A 16,650-nucleotide genomic window follows, 5' to 3' on the forward strand; every position below is an offset into this window, starting at 1 on the left:
GTCGAAAATTTCAGGGGCCAAAATGGGTTTCAACTCCATCTGAAACTTTAACTTTTGTACGTCTATAAATAGAGAGTCTAATGTGAAGAATAATACACATCAATAAGAATAAATATTCTCTCTCTTTATACTGAATACTTCTCTCTTTCTTTATATATATACACATTACAATATATAATATTAGTAAATACATATATGAATTATTGTTATTGAGCTAATTATATTAATATTAGAATATTCTATTTACATATCTTTATTTTATATTTAGTATATCTTCTTTATTTATTTTATAACACGTTATCAGCACGAGACTCTGACCAAATTTCAGGAAGACTCAGGTAACAAATTTTCATTATGTCAAAACACTCTCATCTTGAATTTAATGCTCTTGATATATCTAAAAACAACTATTTATCATGGATAATAGATGTTAAAATCCATCTTGATTCAATGGATCTTGGAGATACCATTAAGGCTGAAAATAATATATCCCAGAAGGATAAAGCCAAAGCCATGATATTCCTTCATCGTCATCTTGACGAAGGATTGAAAAATGAATATCTCACATTAAAAGATCATGCAGATATGTGAAAAGACCTTGAAGAAAGGTACAATCATCAAAAGACGGTGATACTTCCTCAAGCCCGATATAAATGGACACACTTGCGTCTACAGGATTTTAAATACATAAATAAATATAATTCAGCAATATTTCGAATCACCTCACGAATGAAATTATGTGGAAAAAAGATATCTGATAATGATATGTTAGAGAAAACTTTCTCAACCTTCCATGCCTCGAATGTGTTCGTGCAGTAGCAGTATCGAGAAAAAGGATTTAAAAAGTATTCTGAGTTAATTTCTTGCCTTCTTGTTGCTGAATGCAACAATGAATTACTCTTAAAAAATCATGAAGCGAGCCCAACTGGCGCTGCCCCATTTTTTGAAGCAAATGCAGCAAATCATTACCCCAAAAGAGGTAAATGGCAAGGTTTTAGTAACAAGAAAAATTATAGAAGGAAAAAGAATTATGTTCACAAAGGATCTCACCAGAAGTGGGATAAAAAAAGGAATAATGGGCAAAATAAATCAACAGAGGATAAATATTTCCATTGTAGTGGAAAGGGCCATTGGTCACGTACCTGTCGTACCCCAAGGCACCTAGTCGATCTTTATCAAGCATCTTTGAAAAAAGACGACAAAGGAAAGGAGTCGAATTTTGTTTCAAATGATGCTGAAAATTTCCCCACTCATTATGATGTATCTGATTTCTTTGAGGATCCTGAAGGAAATATTAGTCATTTGATCAAGGATAGAATAGTTTAATATGTGAGATTGTTAAGTATTCATGTAAATAAATAATGTAAAGAACTTTTTATTAAGTTTTATTTTCTATGCATTTAAATTTCAAGTACGATGTATATAAATAATGTTTAATAAAATATTTATAAATTTCAAAATTACTGAATGTGTTAAGATAATAATAATAAAATTTTTGGTATATACTATACTTCTTAGAAAAAAATTTTCAATCAAGGAAATAATTTTACTGTGTAAATATTTTTACTAATTTTATTATTATTTGTCTTTGAAGAGAATGTCAAGGACATATAGAGAAGATGTTTGCCTTGCGGATAGTGCAAGTTCGCACACCATTCTCAAAAGTAATATATATTTTACCCATCTTGTGCCAAAAGAAGAATATGTTAATACTATTATTGGCTCGGACAATGTGATAGAAGGCTCTGGAAGAGTTATAATTTTGTTTCCTGGAGGAACAAAATTTATAATAAATAATGCACTATTATCTACCAAGTCTCTAAGAAACTTGTTGAGTTATAAAGATATTCGCCGAAATGGATATCATATTGAAACAATGAATGAGGGAAATCATGAGTATTTATGTATCACAACTTATGATTTAAATAAAAATGTTATATTAGAAAAGTTACCCTCACTCTCATCTGGGTTCTATTATACCAAGATTAGTGCAATTGAGTCACATCACTGTAAACCAGAAGTTTACTAGCCCAAATGAATTCATAACTTCGCATGATCGATTGGGTCATCCGGGAACAACCATAATGTGGAGAATTATTGAAAACTCCCATTGACATTCACTAAAGAACCAGAAGATTCTTAAATCTAGTGAATTTTGTTGTGCTGCATGTTCTTAGGGAAAGCTAATTTTAAGGCCATCACCAATAAAGCTTGGATTTAAGTCCCCTGAATTCCTAGAAAGGATTCAAGGCGATATATGTGGACCTATTCATCCACCATGTAGATCTTTTAGATATTTTATGGTCCTAATAGACGCATCTTCGAGATGGTCACATGTGTGCTTATTATCTTCTTGCAATCTGGCGTTTGCGAGATTACTAGCTCAAATTATTCGATTAAAAGCACAGTTTCCAGAAAATCCAATCAAGGCAATTCGTCTTGATAATGCTGGTGAATTTACTTCTCAAGCCTTTGATGCTTATTATATGGCTAATGGAATAAGTGTTGAACATCCAGTAGTTCATGTTCACACACAAAATAGGTTAGCAAAATCACTTATTAAAAGCCTCCAATTGATTGCTAGACCCTTACTTATGAGAACAAATCTCCCAACCTTAGCTTGGGGCATGGTATTTTACATGCTGCAGCATTCATTCGTTTGAGGCCAACAAGTTACCATCAATTCTCTCCTATGCAATTAGCTTTTAGTTAGCAGCCAAATGTTTTCCATTTAAGAATATTCGGGTGTGCGATATATGTTCCCATTGCACCACCTTCTCGCACTAAAATGGGACCCCAAAGAAAATTAGGGATATATGTTGGATATGATTCTCCATCTATAGTAAGATATCTTGAGATACAAATTGGGGATGTATTTAAAGCCCGATTTGCGGATTGTCATTTTGATGAATCAAAATTTTCAATATTAGGGGGGGGGGAGAGAATAAGCTTCCTGAAAAGGAACTTAATTGGAATGCATCATCGTTGATGCATTTAGATCCTCGATTAGGGCAATGTGAACTAGAAGTTCAAAAGATTATACATTTGCAAAAAATAGCAAATGAATTGCCTGATGCATTTTTCGATACAAAGAGGATAACCAAATCTTATATACCAGCGGAAAATGCCCCAATTTGAATTGATGTCCCAGTCGGACAAATAGCCACTGAAGCAAATTCACACCAAAAGCGTGGTAGGCCTGTCAGTTCCAAAGACAAAAATCCTCAAAAAAGAAAAGAGGTAAATACTATTCCTATTGAAAAAGATATAGTAGAGACACCTGCAGTTGTCCAAAATTCTGATATAGTTTTAACACCAGAAGACATTCAAGTACCTAAAATTTGTGAAAATGACGAGATCTCGATAAATTATGTCTTTACAGAAGAGAAATGGGACCGAAATAAGACAATTGTCAATGAAATATTTGCATATAATGTGGCATTAAATATCATGCATGAAAGTAAGGATCTTGAGCCAAGATCAGTCGAAGAATGTCGACAAAGAAATGATTGATCAAAATGGAAAGAAGCCATGAAAGCTGAGTTAGACTGACTTGCAAAACGTGAAGTCTTTAGACTTGTAGTCCGTACACCAGAAGATGTAAAACCTGTTGGATACCGATGGGTATTTGTTAGAAAATGAAATGAGAAAAATGAAGTTGTGCGCTACAAAGCCCGACTTGTGGCACAAGGTTTTTCACAAAGGCCCGGTATAGATTATGAAGAAGCATATTCCCCTGTAGTAGATGTAATAACATTGCGTTATTTGATCAGTTTATCCGCATATCATAAATTACATATGCATTTAATGGATGTGGTAACAGCCTACTTATACGGCTCGTTAGATCGTGATATCTATATGAAAGTCCCTGAAGGACTAAAGATATCTAAACCATCCAATGAACATTCACAAGGGTTATACTCAATTAAATTGTAAAGATCTTTATATGGTTTAAAGCAATCTGGACGAATGTGGTATAATCGTCTTACTGAGTATCTGGCCAAAAACATATTCAAGAATGATGATATCTGCCCATGTGTTTTTATAAAGAAATCTGCATTTAGATTTATTATAATTGCTGTGTACGTTGATGATTTAAATATCATTGGAACTCCTGAAGTGATTCCAATAATTATCAAAGCTCTAAAAGAAGAGTTTTAGATGAAAGATCTTGGAAAGACTAAATTTTGTCTCGACTTGTAGATCGAGCATACAAAAAATAGAATTTTTATTCATCAAACAACATACACAGAAAAGATCTTGATGAGATTTTATATGGATAAGTCACATCCCTTGAGTACCCCAATGATCGTAAGATCTTTGGATGTGGAAAAGGATCAATTCCGTCCTAAAGAAGAAAATGAAGATATCCTTGGTTCTGAAGTACCATATCTTAGTGCCGTTGGAGCGCTAATGTATCTTGCTAATAATACAAGACCCGATATATCATTTGCTATGAATTTGCTAGCAAGATATAGTTCCTCTCCAACCAGAAGACATTGGAATGGAATCAAACAAATCTTTCGATATCTTCATGGAACGGTTGACATGGGATTGTTTTTCCATATGGATCCAAGTCACAATTAGTTGGCTATGTAGATGCTGGATACTTGTCTGATCCGCACAAAGGGAGATCTCAAACAGGATACATGTTCACATATGGTGGTACAGCTATATCATGGAGGTCCATAAAACAGACGATAGCAGCAACCTCCTCTAATCATGCTGAAATACTAGCGATACATGAAGCTAGTCGCGAGTGTTTTTGGCTCAGGAGTTTGATCTAATATATTCTGTCATCATGTGGACTGATTGATCATAAGATAGCTCCAACTGTCCTGTTTGAAGATAATACAGTATGCATTGCTCAACTTAAGGGTGGATACATCAAAGGTGATAGAACAAAGCATATTTCTCCTAAATTCTTCTTCACTCATGATCTTCAAAATCAAGGGACGATTGATATCTAACAGATCTGTTCAAGTGACAATCTGGCAGATTTATTCACAAAGTCACTCTCAAAATCCTCCTTTAAAAATTGGTACATCAGATTTGCATGCGTCGATTTCGAGATATTAAATGATGTCGACAAGAGGAGGAGACTGTACTCTTTTTTCCTTGGTCATGTTTTTTTCCATTAGATTTTTCTTGACAAGATTTTTAATGAGTCAGTCCCCATCACAAAGGATATTGTACTATTTTTCCTTCACTAAAGTTTTTTTTCCATTGAGTTTTTCTTTAGTAAGGTTTTAACAAGGCATAATCCTGAATAGTCATCCAAGGGAGAGTGTTGTGATAAGGCATGAGGTGGATGCCCATTAATGTTTGGACGGCTAACTTTTCCAAGTGAAAAGTTTAGACTATCAAAGGAAGACCGAAGTTAATTGCATCTTGAAACTTTAACTTTTGTATGTCTATAAATAGAGAGTCTAATATGAAGAATAATACACATCAATAAGAACAAATATTCTCTCTCTTTATACTGAATACTTCTCTCTTTCTTTATTGGTGCACGAATTGTGAATCACACTTTTCACCACTAGTACCACTGACCAGCAAGTGCACTGGGTCGTCCAAGTAATACCTCACGTGAGTAAGGGTCGAATCCCACGGAGATTGTTGGTTTGAAGCAATCTATGGTTATCTTGTAAATCTTAGTCAGGAAGTCAATTATGTTTATCAGTTGAATTGCAAATAAGCAATAGAGCATGGATCAAAGGTTACTTGTTATGCAGTAATGGAGAATATGTTGGAGTTTTGGAGATGCTTTGTCTTCTGAATCTCTGCTTTCCTCTGTCTTCTTGTTCACGCACGCACGTCCTCCTATGGCAAGCTGCGTGTTGGTGGATCACCGTTGTCAATGGCTACCTTCCTTCCTTCCAGTGAAAACTATGCTCACGCGTTCTATCACAGCACGGCTAATCACCGGTTGGTTCTCGATCCGGTTGGAATAGGATTTACTATCCTTTTGCGTCTGTCACTAACGCCCAGCCTTCAGGAGTTTGAAGCTCGTCACAGTCATTCAATCCTTGAATCCTACTCGGAATACCACAGACAAGGTTTAGACTTTTCGGATTCTCATAAATGCCGCCATCAGTTCTAGCTTATACCACGGAGATTCTGATTAAAGAATCTAAGAGATACTCATTCAATCGGATATAGAACGGAGGTGGTTGTCAGGCACACGTTCATGGTTTGAGGAAGGTGATGAATGTCACGGATCATCACTTTCATCATAGTTAAGCGCGAAGGAACATCTTAGATAGGAACAAGCGTGTTTGAATGGAAAACAGAAATACTTGCATTAATTCATCGAGACACAGCAGAGCTCCTCACCCCCAACAATGGGGTTTAGAGACTCATGCCGTCAGAGAATATAAAGTTTAGATCTAAAATGTCATGAGATGCAAAATAAGTCTCTAAAAGTTGTTTAAATACTAAACTAGTAGCCTAGGTTTACAAAAAATGAGTAAACTATGATGGATGATGCAGAGATCCACTTCTGGGGCCCACTTGGTGTGTGTTGGGCTGAGACTTAAGTAATTCACGTGCAGAGGCCATTTGTAGAGTTGAACGCCAGTTTTTATGCCAGTTTGGGCGTTCAACTCCAGCTTTTGATCCTTTTCTGGCGCTGGACGCCAGAATTGGGCAGAGGATTGGCGTTGAACGCCAGTTTACGTCGTCTATTCTTGTGCAAAGTATGGACTATTATATATTGCTGGAAATCCCTGGATGTCTACTTTCCAACTCAATTGGAAGCATGCCATTTCGAGTTCTGTAGCTCCAGAAAATCCACTTTGAGTGCAGGGAGGTCAGAATCCAACAACATCAGCAGTCCTTTTTCAGCCTGAATCAGATTTTTGCTCAGCTCCTTCAATTTCAGCCAGAAAAATACCTGAAATTATAGAAAAACACACAACTCATAGTAAAGTCCAGAAATATGAATTTTTCCTAAAAACTAATGAAAATAGACTAAAAACTAACTAGAACATACTCAAAACTATATGAAATTAACCCCAAAAAGCGTATAAAATATCCGCTCATCACAACACCAAACTTAAACTGTTGCTTGTCCTCAAGCAACTAGACAAATAAAATAGAAGACTAATAGGTTGAGAAGCAATAATATCTCAGAGTTTTTGATTGAAGCTTAGATTCTAATTAGATGAGCGGGACTAGTAGCTTTTTGCTTCTGAACAGTTTTGGCATCTCACTTTATCTATTGAAGCACAGAGTGATTGACATCTATAGGAACTCAGAATTCAGATAGTGTTATTGATTCTCTTAGTTTAGCGTGATGATTCTTGAACACAGCTTCTTTATGAGTCTTGGCCGTGGCCCTAAGCACTTTGTTTTCCAGTATTACCACTGGATACATAAATGCCACAGACACATAATTGGGTGAACCTTTTCAGATTGTGACTCAGCTTTGCTCAAGTCCCCAGTTAGAGGTGTCCAGGGTTCTTAAGCACACTCTTCTTTTTGCTTGGACCTTGACTTTAACCGCTCAGTCTCAAGTTTTCACTTGACACCTTCACGCCACAAGCACATGGTTAGGGACAGCTTGGTTTAGCCGCTTAGGCCAGGATTTTATTCCTTCGTGGCCCTCCTATCCACTGATACTCAAAGCCTTGGGATCCTTTTCATTACCCTTACCTTTTGGTTTTAAGGGCTATTGGCTCTTTCTGCTTGCTTTTTCTTTTTCTTTCTATATTTTTTTTTCGCTTTTTTTTTCTGCAAGCTTTGTTCTTTGCTGCTTTTTCTTGCTTCAAGAATCATTTTTATGATTTTTCAGATTATCAATAACATGTCTCATGTTCATCATTCTTTCAAGAGCCAACATATTTAACAATCTTAAGCAACAAATTCAAAAGACATATGCACTGTTCAAGCATTCATTCAGAAGACAGAAAGCATTGCCACCACATTTAACTAATTAGAATTTCTCTTATTAAAACTCGAAATTTTATTGCCTCTTATTCAAAAGATCTACTACTTTATTCATGTTTGCTGATGATGAGAAAAATAAACTATAGCTTAATTGGAGATAAAATCAAAATAGATACTAATTACTACTATATGACTCCTAAGGTAAATCTTCTATAAGGACACTGTCACAGAGTTAAGGCAGAAATTGGAAATTAACAACCTTTATTCTGGGGGAACGGGGGTTTCTCTGATCCTTAGGGTGCTTGGTCCTACAAGAGAAGACTTTTGGCGCTTCAATTCCCTTAAGTCACGCCCTTGCTCCTCTTGTTCTTTAAACATATAGGTCAGCATTTGATTGTGTTCCTTCTGTTCTTTTATTATTTGCTCCATAGCTTCCCGTATCTTGGTAATTGGACGTCTCAAGATACTCCCAGTATTCAGCTTGAGGGATCTCTGGGAGGAATTCCTGTGCTCTCTTCTTGATGGGATCCTCCTGTGCTTGTTGTTTTTCCATTGATGCTTTGGTGATTGGCTTTTCAATTAGGATATACTCAGTTATTCCCATCCTTACTCCAGCGTCCTTGCAGAGCAGAGAAATCACGTTTGGATAAGCCAACCTGGCCTCTTTTGAATTTTTGTTAGCAATCTTGTAGAGTTTAGTTGCAATCAGCTGATGAACCTCCACTTCCTTTCCCATCATGATGCAATGGATCATCACTGCTCTTTTAACTGTGACTTCAGAACGGTTGCTAGTAGGCAACAGAGAACGCCCAATGAAGTCCAGCCATCCTCTGGCGACTGGTTTGAGATCCTCTCTCTTGAGTTGATTTGGGACACCCTTTGTGTTGGTGGTCCACCTCGCTCCAGGTATACATATGTCCTCTAGAATCTTATCCAGGTCAATGTCTGCTCTCATCATCCTCCTGTTGAAGGAGTCTGGATCATCCTTTAGCTGAGGTAGCTTTAAGATCTCTCTGATCTTGTCAGGGGTGGTATGAACAATCTTCCCTCTGACCATGGTCCGAAATTCATAGAAGGCAGTTCCAGATAGTTTTTGCTTGTCAGTCTGCCACATATTAGCATAGAACTCCTGGACCATGTTCCTTCCCACTTTCGTTTCAGGATTAGCTAGGACTTCCCAGTTCCTGATTCGAATTTGCTCCTGGATCTCCGGATATTCATCTTCTTTCAGATCGAATCTAACTTCCGGGATCACTGATCTCAGACCCATTACTTTAAGATAATGGTCTGAATGTTCTTTAGATAAGAACTTCCCTTGATTCCAAAGTGGTTTTGGAACGCTCTCTTTCTTGCCTCTTGGAGTGGGTTGTTTTCCTTTAGGAGCCATGATCTTAGTGATCTCGGATAAACACACCAAACTTAGAGGTTTGCTTGTCCTCAAGCAAAAGAAAAGAAAGGAGAGGGATAGAAGGAGGGCTAGGTGCAATTGTTGATGGAGGAGGAGGGAGGCCGAACCCAAATTTAAAGGGATGGGGGGTGGGTTTTTCGAAAATTTGGAAAAGATAAGATAAGAAGATTAAGTTGAAAAAGATAAGATAGAAGATATAGTTTAATTTTGAAAAGATATGATAGATTTTTGAAAAAGATAAATCTGAATTTTGAAAAAGATAATATGGAAATTTGAAAAAGATATGGATTAGTTGAAAAGATTTTTGAGTGAAAAAGATAGATTTGTTTTCAGAAAAGTTTTGAAAAGAGTTTGGATTGAATTTGGAAAGAGGGATTTTTAGAAATTAAGGATTTTAGAAATCAGGGTTCTTAACATGTTCATGTAAAAATCATGCATTGAAACATAAAATTTGAAATTAAAATGGAAATACGTGTGGAAAAATGAATTTGGCTCCTCCCTGCTGTCCTGGCGTTTGAACGCCCAAACACTGCCTGTTTTGGGCGTTCAGCGCCCAAATGCTGCTCTCCTGGGCGTTCAACGCCCAGCTGCTACCATTACTAGCGTTCAACGCCCAGTGGGTGCCCCTTTCTGGTGTTGAACGCCCAGCTGCTACCATCACTGGCGTTTTCTTTCCAGTGAGATCTTTTTCTCTGTTTTGTGTGCCGAGGTTTTCTGTAAATGATTATTTACCTTGTTATCAATGAACTCTATATAAACAAATAAAAATAAAAATAGAAATAGGGCAAAAATGCTTAGAGGATTGTTGCCCCATGGCTGGGTTGCCTCCCAGCAAGCGCTTCTTTATTGTCTTTAGCTGGACCTTGCTGAGCTTTTAATCTAGCTTCAGCCTTGAGCATTCTTGCTCAATGTTGCCTTCAAGATAATGCTTGATTCTCTGTCCATTGACAATGAACTTCTTATCAGAATCAATATCTTGAAGCTCCACATAACCATATGGTGACACTTGTAATCACATATGGTCCCCTCCACTGGGATTTTAGTTTCCCGGGGAATAGCCTGAGTCTAGAGTTAAACAACAGGACCTTCTGTCCTGGTTCAAAGATTCTAGATGACAGCTTTCTGTCATGCCACTTTTTTTATTTTTCTTTATAAAGCTTGGCATTTTCGAAAGCTGTGAATCTGAATTCCTCTAGCTCATTTAGCTGGAGCAATCATTTTTCTCCTGCTAATTTGGCATCAAAGTTTAGGAATCTGGTTGCCCAGTAGGCCTTATGTTCCAGTTCCACGGGCAGGTGACATGCCTTACCATACACGAGTTGGTATGGAGATGTCCCTATGGGGGTTTTGAATGCTGTCCTGTAAGCCCACAGAGCATCATCCAGGCTCCGTGCCCAATCCTTTCTACGGGTATTTACTGTCCGTTCCAGGATTCTCTTTAATTCTCTGTTAGAGACTTCAGCTTGCCCATTGGTTTGTGGATGATATGGGGTGGCCACCTTGTGGCGAATTCCATACCGAACCATGGCAGAGTAAAGCTGTTTATTGCAGAAGTGAGTGCCCCCATCACTGATTAGTACTCTAGGGACACCAAACCTGCTAAAGATATGTTTCTGGAGGAACTTCAGCACTGTTTTAGTATCATTGGTGGGTGTGGCAATAGCCTCAACCCATTTTGATACATAGTCAACTGCCACCAGAATATAAGTGTTTGAGTATGATGGTGGGAAAGGTCCCATGAAGTCAATTCCCCATACGTCAAACAACTCAATTTCCAAGATTCCTTGTTGAGGCATGGCGTAACCATGAGGCAGGTTACCAGCTCTTTGGCAACTGTCACAATTACGTACAAACTCTCGGGAATCTTTATAGAGTGTGGGCCAATAGAAGCCACATTGGAGGACCTTGGTGGCTGTTCGCTCACCTCCGAAATGGCCTCCATATTGAGATCCGTGGCAATGCTACAGGATCCTTCTGTGCTTCTTCTCTAGGCACACACCTACGGATAATTCCGTCTGCACATCTCTTAAAGAGATAAGGTTCATCCCACAAGTAGTACTTTGCATCAGTAATTAATTTCTTCTTTTGTATCCTGTTGTACTCCTTGGGTATGAACCTTGCAGCTTTATAGTTTGCAATATCGGCAAACCATGGTGCTTCCTGAATGGCGAATAAATGCTCATCAGGAAACGTATCAGAGATCTCAAGAGAAGGGAGGGACGTCCCTTCCACTGGCTCTATCCGGGACAGATGATCAGCCACTTGGTTCTCTGTCCCTTTTCTGTCTCTTATTTCTATATCAAACTCTTGCAGAAGCAATACCCATCTGATGAGCCTGGGTTTTGAATCCTGCTTGGTGAGTAGATATTTAAGAGCAGCATGGTCAGTATACACAATCACTTTTGATCCTACTAAGTATGATCTGAACTTGTCAATGGCGTAAACCACTGCAAGTAGTTCTTTTTCTGTGGTTGTGTAATTTTTCTGGGCATCATTTAGAACGTGACTGGCATAATAAATGACATGCAGAAGCTTGTCATGCCTCTGTCCCAATACTGCACCAATGGCATGATCACTGGAATCACACATTAGCTCAAATGGTAATGTCCAGTCTGGTGCAGAAATGACTGGTGCTGTGACCAGCTTAGCTTTCAGCGTTTCAAACGCCTGCAGGCACTTTGTGTCAAACACAAATGGCGTGTCAGCAGCTAGCAGATTGCTTAGAGGTTTTGCGATTTTTGAAAAATCCTTTATAAACCTCCTATAGAATCCTGCATGCCCCAGAAAGCTTCTGATTGCCTTAACATTGGCAGGTGGTGGTAATTTTTCAATTACCTCTATTTTTGCTTGATCCACCTCTATTCCCTTGTTTGAGATTTTATGCCCAAGAACAATTCCTTCAGTCACCATGAAGTGACACTTTTCCCAGTTTAAAACTAGGTTGGTTTCTTGGCATCTTTTCAGAACAAGTTTTAGGTGCTCAAGACAGGAGCTGAATGAGTCTCCATATACTGAGAAGTCATCCATGAAGACTTCCAGAAATTTTTCCACCATGTCAGAGAAAATTGAGAGCATGCATCTCTGGAAGGTTGCAGGCGCATTACATAGCCCAAATGGCATCCTTCTATAAGCAAACACTCCGGATGGACATGTGAATGCTGTTTTCTCTTGATCCTGGGGATCTACTGCAATCTGGTTATAACCTGAGTAGCCATCCAAAAAGCAGTAATAATCATGACCTGCTAGTCTTTCTAGCATCTGGTCTATGAATGGTAAAGGAAAATGATCCTTTCTGGTGGCTGTATTGAGCCTTCTGTAGTCAATACACATGCGCCACCCCGTAACTGTTCTTGTAGGAACCAGTTCATTTTTTTCATTATGAATCACTGTCATGCCTCCCTTTTTTGGGACGACTTAAACAGGGCTCACCCAGGGGCTATCAGAAATAGGATAAATAATCCCAGCCTCTAGTAATTTGGTGACCTCTTTCTGCACCACTTCCTTCATGTCTGGATTTAGCCGCCTCTGTGGTTGAACCACTGGTTTGGCATTATCCTCCAATAGGATTTTGTGCATGCATCTAGCTGGGCTTATGCCCTTAAGGTCACCTATGGACCACCCAAGAGCTGTCTTGTGTGTCCTTAGCACTTGAACAAGTGCTTCCTCTTCATGTGAATTTAAAGCAGAGCTTATGATCACTGGAAGAGTGTCACCTTCTCCCAGAAATGCATATTTCAAGGATGGTGGTAGTGGCTTGAGCTCGGGTTTAGGAGGTTTTTCCTCTTTCAGAAGAAAGTTCAGAGGCTCTTTCATGTCCCCTGAATCCTCCAAATCAGGCTTAACATCTTTAAAGATGTCTTCCAACTCTGATTCGAGACTCTCAGCCATGTTGATCTCTTCTACCAAAGAGTCAATAAGATCAACTTTCATGCAGTCTGTTGATGTGTCTGGATGCTGCATGGCTTTGACAGCGTTCAACTTGAACTCATCATCGTTGACTCTCAGGGTTATTTCCCCCTGTTGGACGTCAATGAGGGATCATCCAATTGCTAGGAAGGGTCTTCCTAGAATGAGAGTAGCACTCTTGTGCTCCATTTCCAGCACAACAAAGTCAGTGGGAAAGGCGAATGGCCCAACTCTGACAATCATGTCCTCAATCACGCCTGATGGGTATTTAGTGGAACCATCAGCAAGTTGGAGACATATCCGGGTTGGTTTAACTTCTTCAGTTAAGCCAAGCTTCCTGATAGTGGATGCAGGTATTAGGTTGATGCTTGCCCCAAGATCGCATAAAGCTGTCTTGGTGCAATTATCTTCTAATATGCATGGTATCAGAAAGCTCCCAGGGTCTTTAAGCTTTTCAGGAAAGCTCTTCAGAATGACTGCACTGCATTCTTCAGTGAGGAGAACTCTTTCTGTTTCTCTCCAATCCTTCTTATGACTCAAGATCTCTTTCATGAACTTGGCATAAGAAGGTATTTGCTCAAGTGCTTCTGCAAATGGAATCTTTATTTCAAGAGTCCTGAGGTAATCTGCAAAGTGAGCAAATTGCTTATCCTGCTCCTCTTTCCGGAGTTTTTGAGGATAAGGTATCTTGGCTTTATATTCTTCAACCTTAGTTGCTGCAGGTTTATTGCCTACAGAAGTGGTTGAAGAAGCCTTTTTAGAGGGGTTGTTATCAGCATTTGTGTGTGTCTGATCCCTCACTGGCACTTGAGTGCCAAAGTTAGAAGCTGGAGTGAAACTGGACGCCAGCTCCTTGTCTGCTCCTGGCGTCTGAACGCCAGAACTGTGCTCTTTCTGGGCATTCAGCGCCAGATCCTGCCCATTTTGGGCGTTCAACGCCAGATCCTTGCCCATTTCTGGCGTTGAACGCCAGTCCTGCTGTATTTCTGGCGTTGAACGCCAGTTTTGGCCATGGTCTGGGCGTTCAGCGCCAGCCTTCCACCAATTTTCTGGCGTTTTAGCGCCAGAATTATTTTTCCCTGGGCTCTTACTGTCCTCAGGTGAATTTTGGGTGGTTTGCTCATTTCTTAGCTTTTTGCTGCCTTGAGGTGGGGTATTTAATGTTTTCCCACTTCTTAGTTGAACTGCTTGGCATTCCTCTGCTATTTGCTTTGACAGCTGCTGCTTTGTTTGCTTGAACTGTTCATCCATATGTATATTAGCCATCATTGTCTCTTGTAACCTGTCTTTAAATTCGGCTAGATGCTTTGTTAGAAAGTCCAACTGCTGATTGAATTCAGCAGCTTGTTTTACAGGACTGAGTTCAGCAGTTACTGTTTTAACCTCTTCATTCATGGAAGGGTTGCTGCTTAGGTACAGATGCTGATTCCTGGCAACTGTATCAATGAGCTCTTGAGCCTCTTCAATTGTCTTTCTCATGTGGATAGATCCACCAGCCGAGTAATCAAGAGACATCTGAGCTCCTTCTGCAAGCCCATAATAGAAGATGTCTAACTGAACCCACTCTGAAAACATTTCAGAGGGGCATTTTCGTAGCATCTCTCTGTATCTCTCCCAGGCATCATAAAGAGATTCATTATCTCCTTGTTTAAAGCCTTGGGTGTCCAGCCTTAGCTGTGTCATCCGTTTTGGGGGAAAGTACTAATTCAGAAATTTTTCTGTCAGCTGTTTCCATGTCTTTATGCTGGCCTTAGGTTGGTTATTCAACCACCTCTTAGCTTGATCTTTTACAGCAAATGAAAACAGTAATAGTCTGTAGACATTCTGATCTATTTCTTTATCATGTACTGTGTCAGCAATTTGTAAAAATTGTGCCAGAAACTCTGTAGGTTCTTCCTGTGGAAGACCGGAATACTGGCAGCTTTGCTGCACCATGATAATGAGCTGAGGATTCAACTCAAAGCTACTGACTCCAATGGAGGGTATGCAGATACTACTCCCATATGAAGCAGTAGAGGGGTTTGAATATGACCCCAGAGTCCTCCTAGACTGTTCATTTCCACTTAGATCCATGATGGAGAAAGGGAGATGATGTAAAATAGGAAAAATATTTTTATTTATTTATTTATATATTTATTTCGAAAATGAAATAAATTAAAATAGAATAAATAAAAATTGAGTGAAGATTTTCGAAAAACTGAGGAGAGAGAAAGTGGTTAGGAAGTTTTGAAAATGATATGATGATTTTGAAAAAAAAGTTTTAATTTTTGAAATAAAAAATCTGAATTTTAGAAATATATTTCGAAAATTTGTTTTTTTAAAAAAAAGAGAAAATATATTTTTGATTTTTAAGAGGAAAGAGAAAAACAATAAGATAGCACAAGATTTAAAATTTTTAGATCTAATGCTCCCTATTTTCGAAAATTTTGGAGGGAAAACACCAAGGAACACCAAACTTAAAAATTTTAAGATCAAGTCACAAGGAAAACTCAAGAACACGAAGAAAGAACACCAAACTTAAAATTTTTAGAAAACCAAACCAAAATTTTCGAAGATTTTAAGGAAAATCAACAAGAAAACACCAAACTTAAAGTTTGGCACAGGATCTAATAGAGAAATTATTTTTGAAAACTATTTTTAAAAAGAAAATAAGGATTCTAAAATTTTAACACGACAATAATAAGAGACTCTAAACAAAAAAAAAAGAAATTTTTCCTAATCTAAGCAACAAAATAATCCGTCAGTTGTTCAAACACGAACAATTCCCGGCAACGGCGCCAAAAACTTGGTGCACGAATTGTGAATCACACTTTTCACCACTCGTACCACTGACCAGCAAGTGCACTGGGTCGTCCAAGTAATACCTCACGTGAGTAAGGGTCGAATCCCACGGAGATTGTTGGTTTGAAGCAATCTATGGTTATCTTGTAAATCTTAGTCAGGAAGTTAATTATGTTTATCAGTTGAATTGCAAATAATCAATAGAGCATGGATCAAAGGTTACTTGTTATGCAGTAATGGAGAATATGTTGGAGTTTTGGAGATGCTTTGTCTTCTGAATCTCTGCTTTCCTCTGTCTTCTTGTTCACGCACGCACGTCCTCCTATGGCAAGCTGCGTGTTGGTGGATCACCGTTGTCAATTGCTACCTTCCTTCCTTCCAGTGAAAACTACACTCACGCGCTCTGTCACAGCACGGCTAATCACCGGTTGGTTTTCAATCCGGTTGGAATAGGATTTACTATCCTTTTGCGTCTGTCACTAACGCCTAGCCTTCAGGAGTTTGAAGCTCGTCACAGTCATTCAATCCTTGAATCCTACTCGGAATACCACAGACAAGGTTTAGACTTTCCGGATTCTCATGAATGCCGCCATCAGTTCTAGCTTATACCACGGAGATTCTGATTAAAGAATCTAAGAGATACTCATTCAATCGGATATAGAATG

This window comes from Arachis ipaensis, chromosome B4 (assembly GCF_059453495.1).
Source record: "Arachis ipaensis isolate K30076 ecotype BB chromosome B4, ASM5945349v1, whole genome shotgun sequence".
Taxonomy (NCBI): domain Eukaryota; kingdom Viridiplantae; phylum Streptophyta; class Magnoliopsida; order Fabales; family Fabaceae; genus Arachis; species Arachis ipaensis.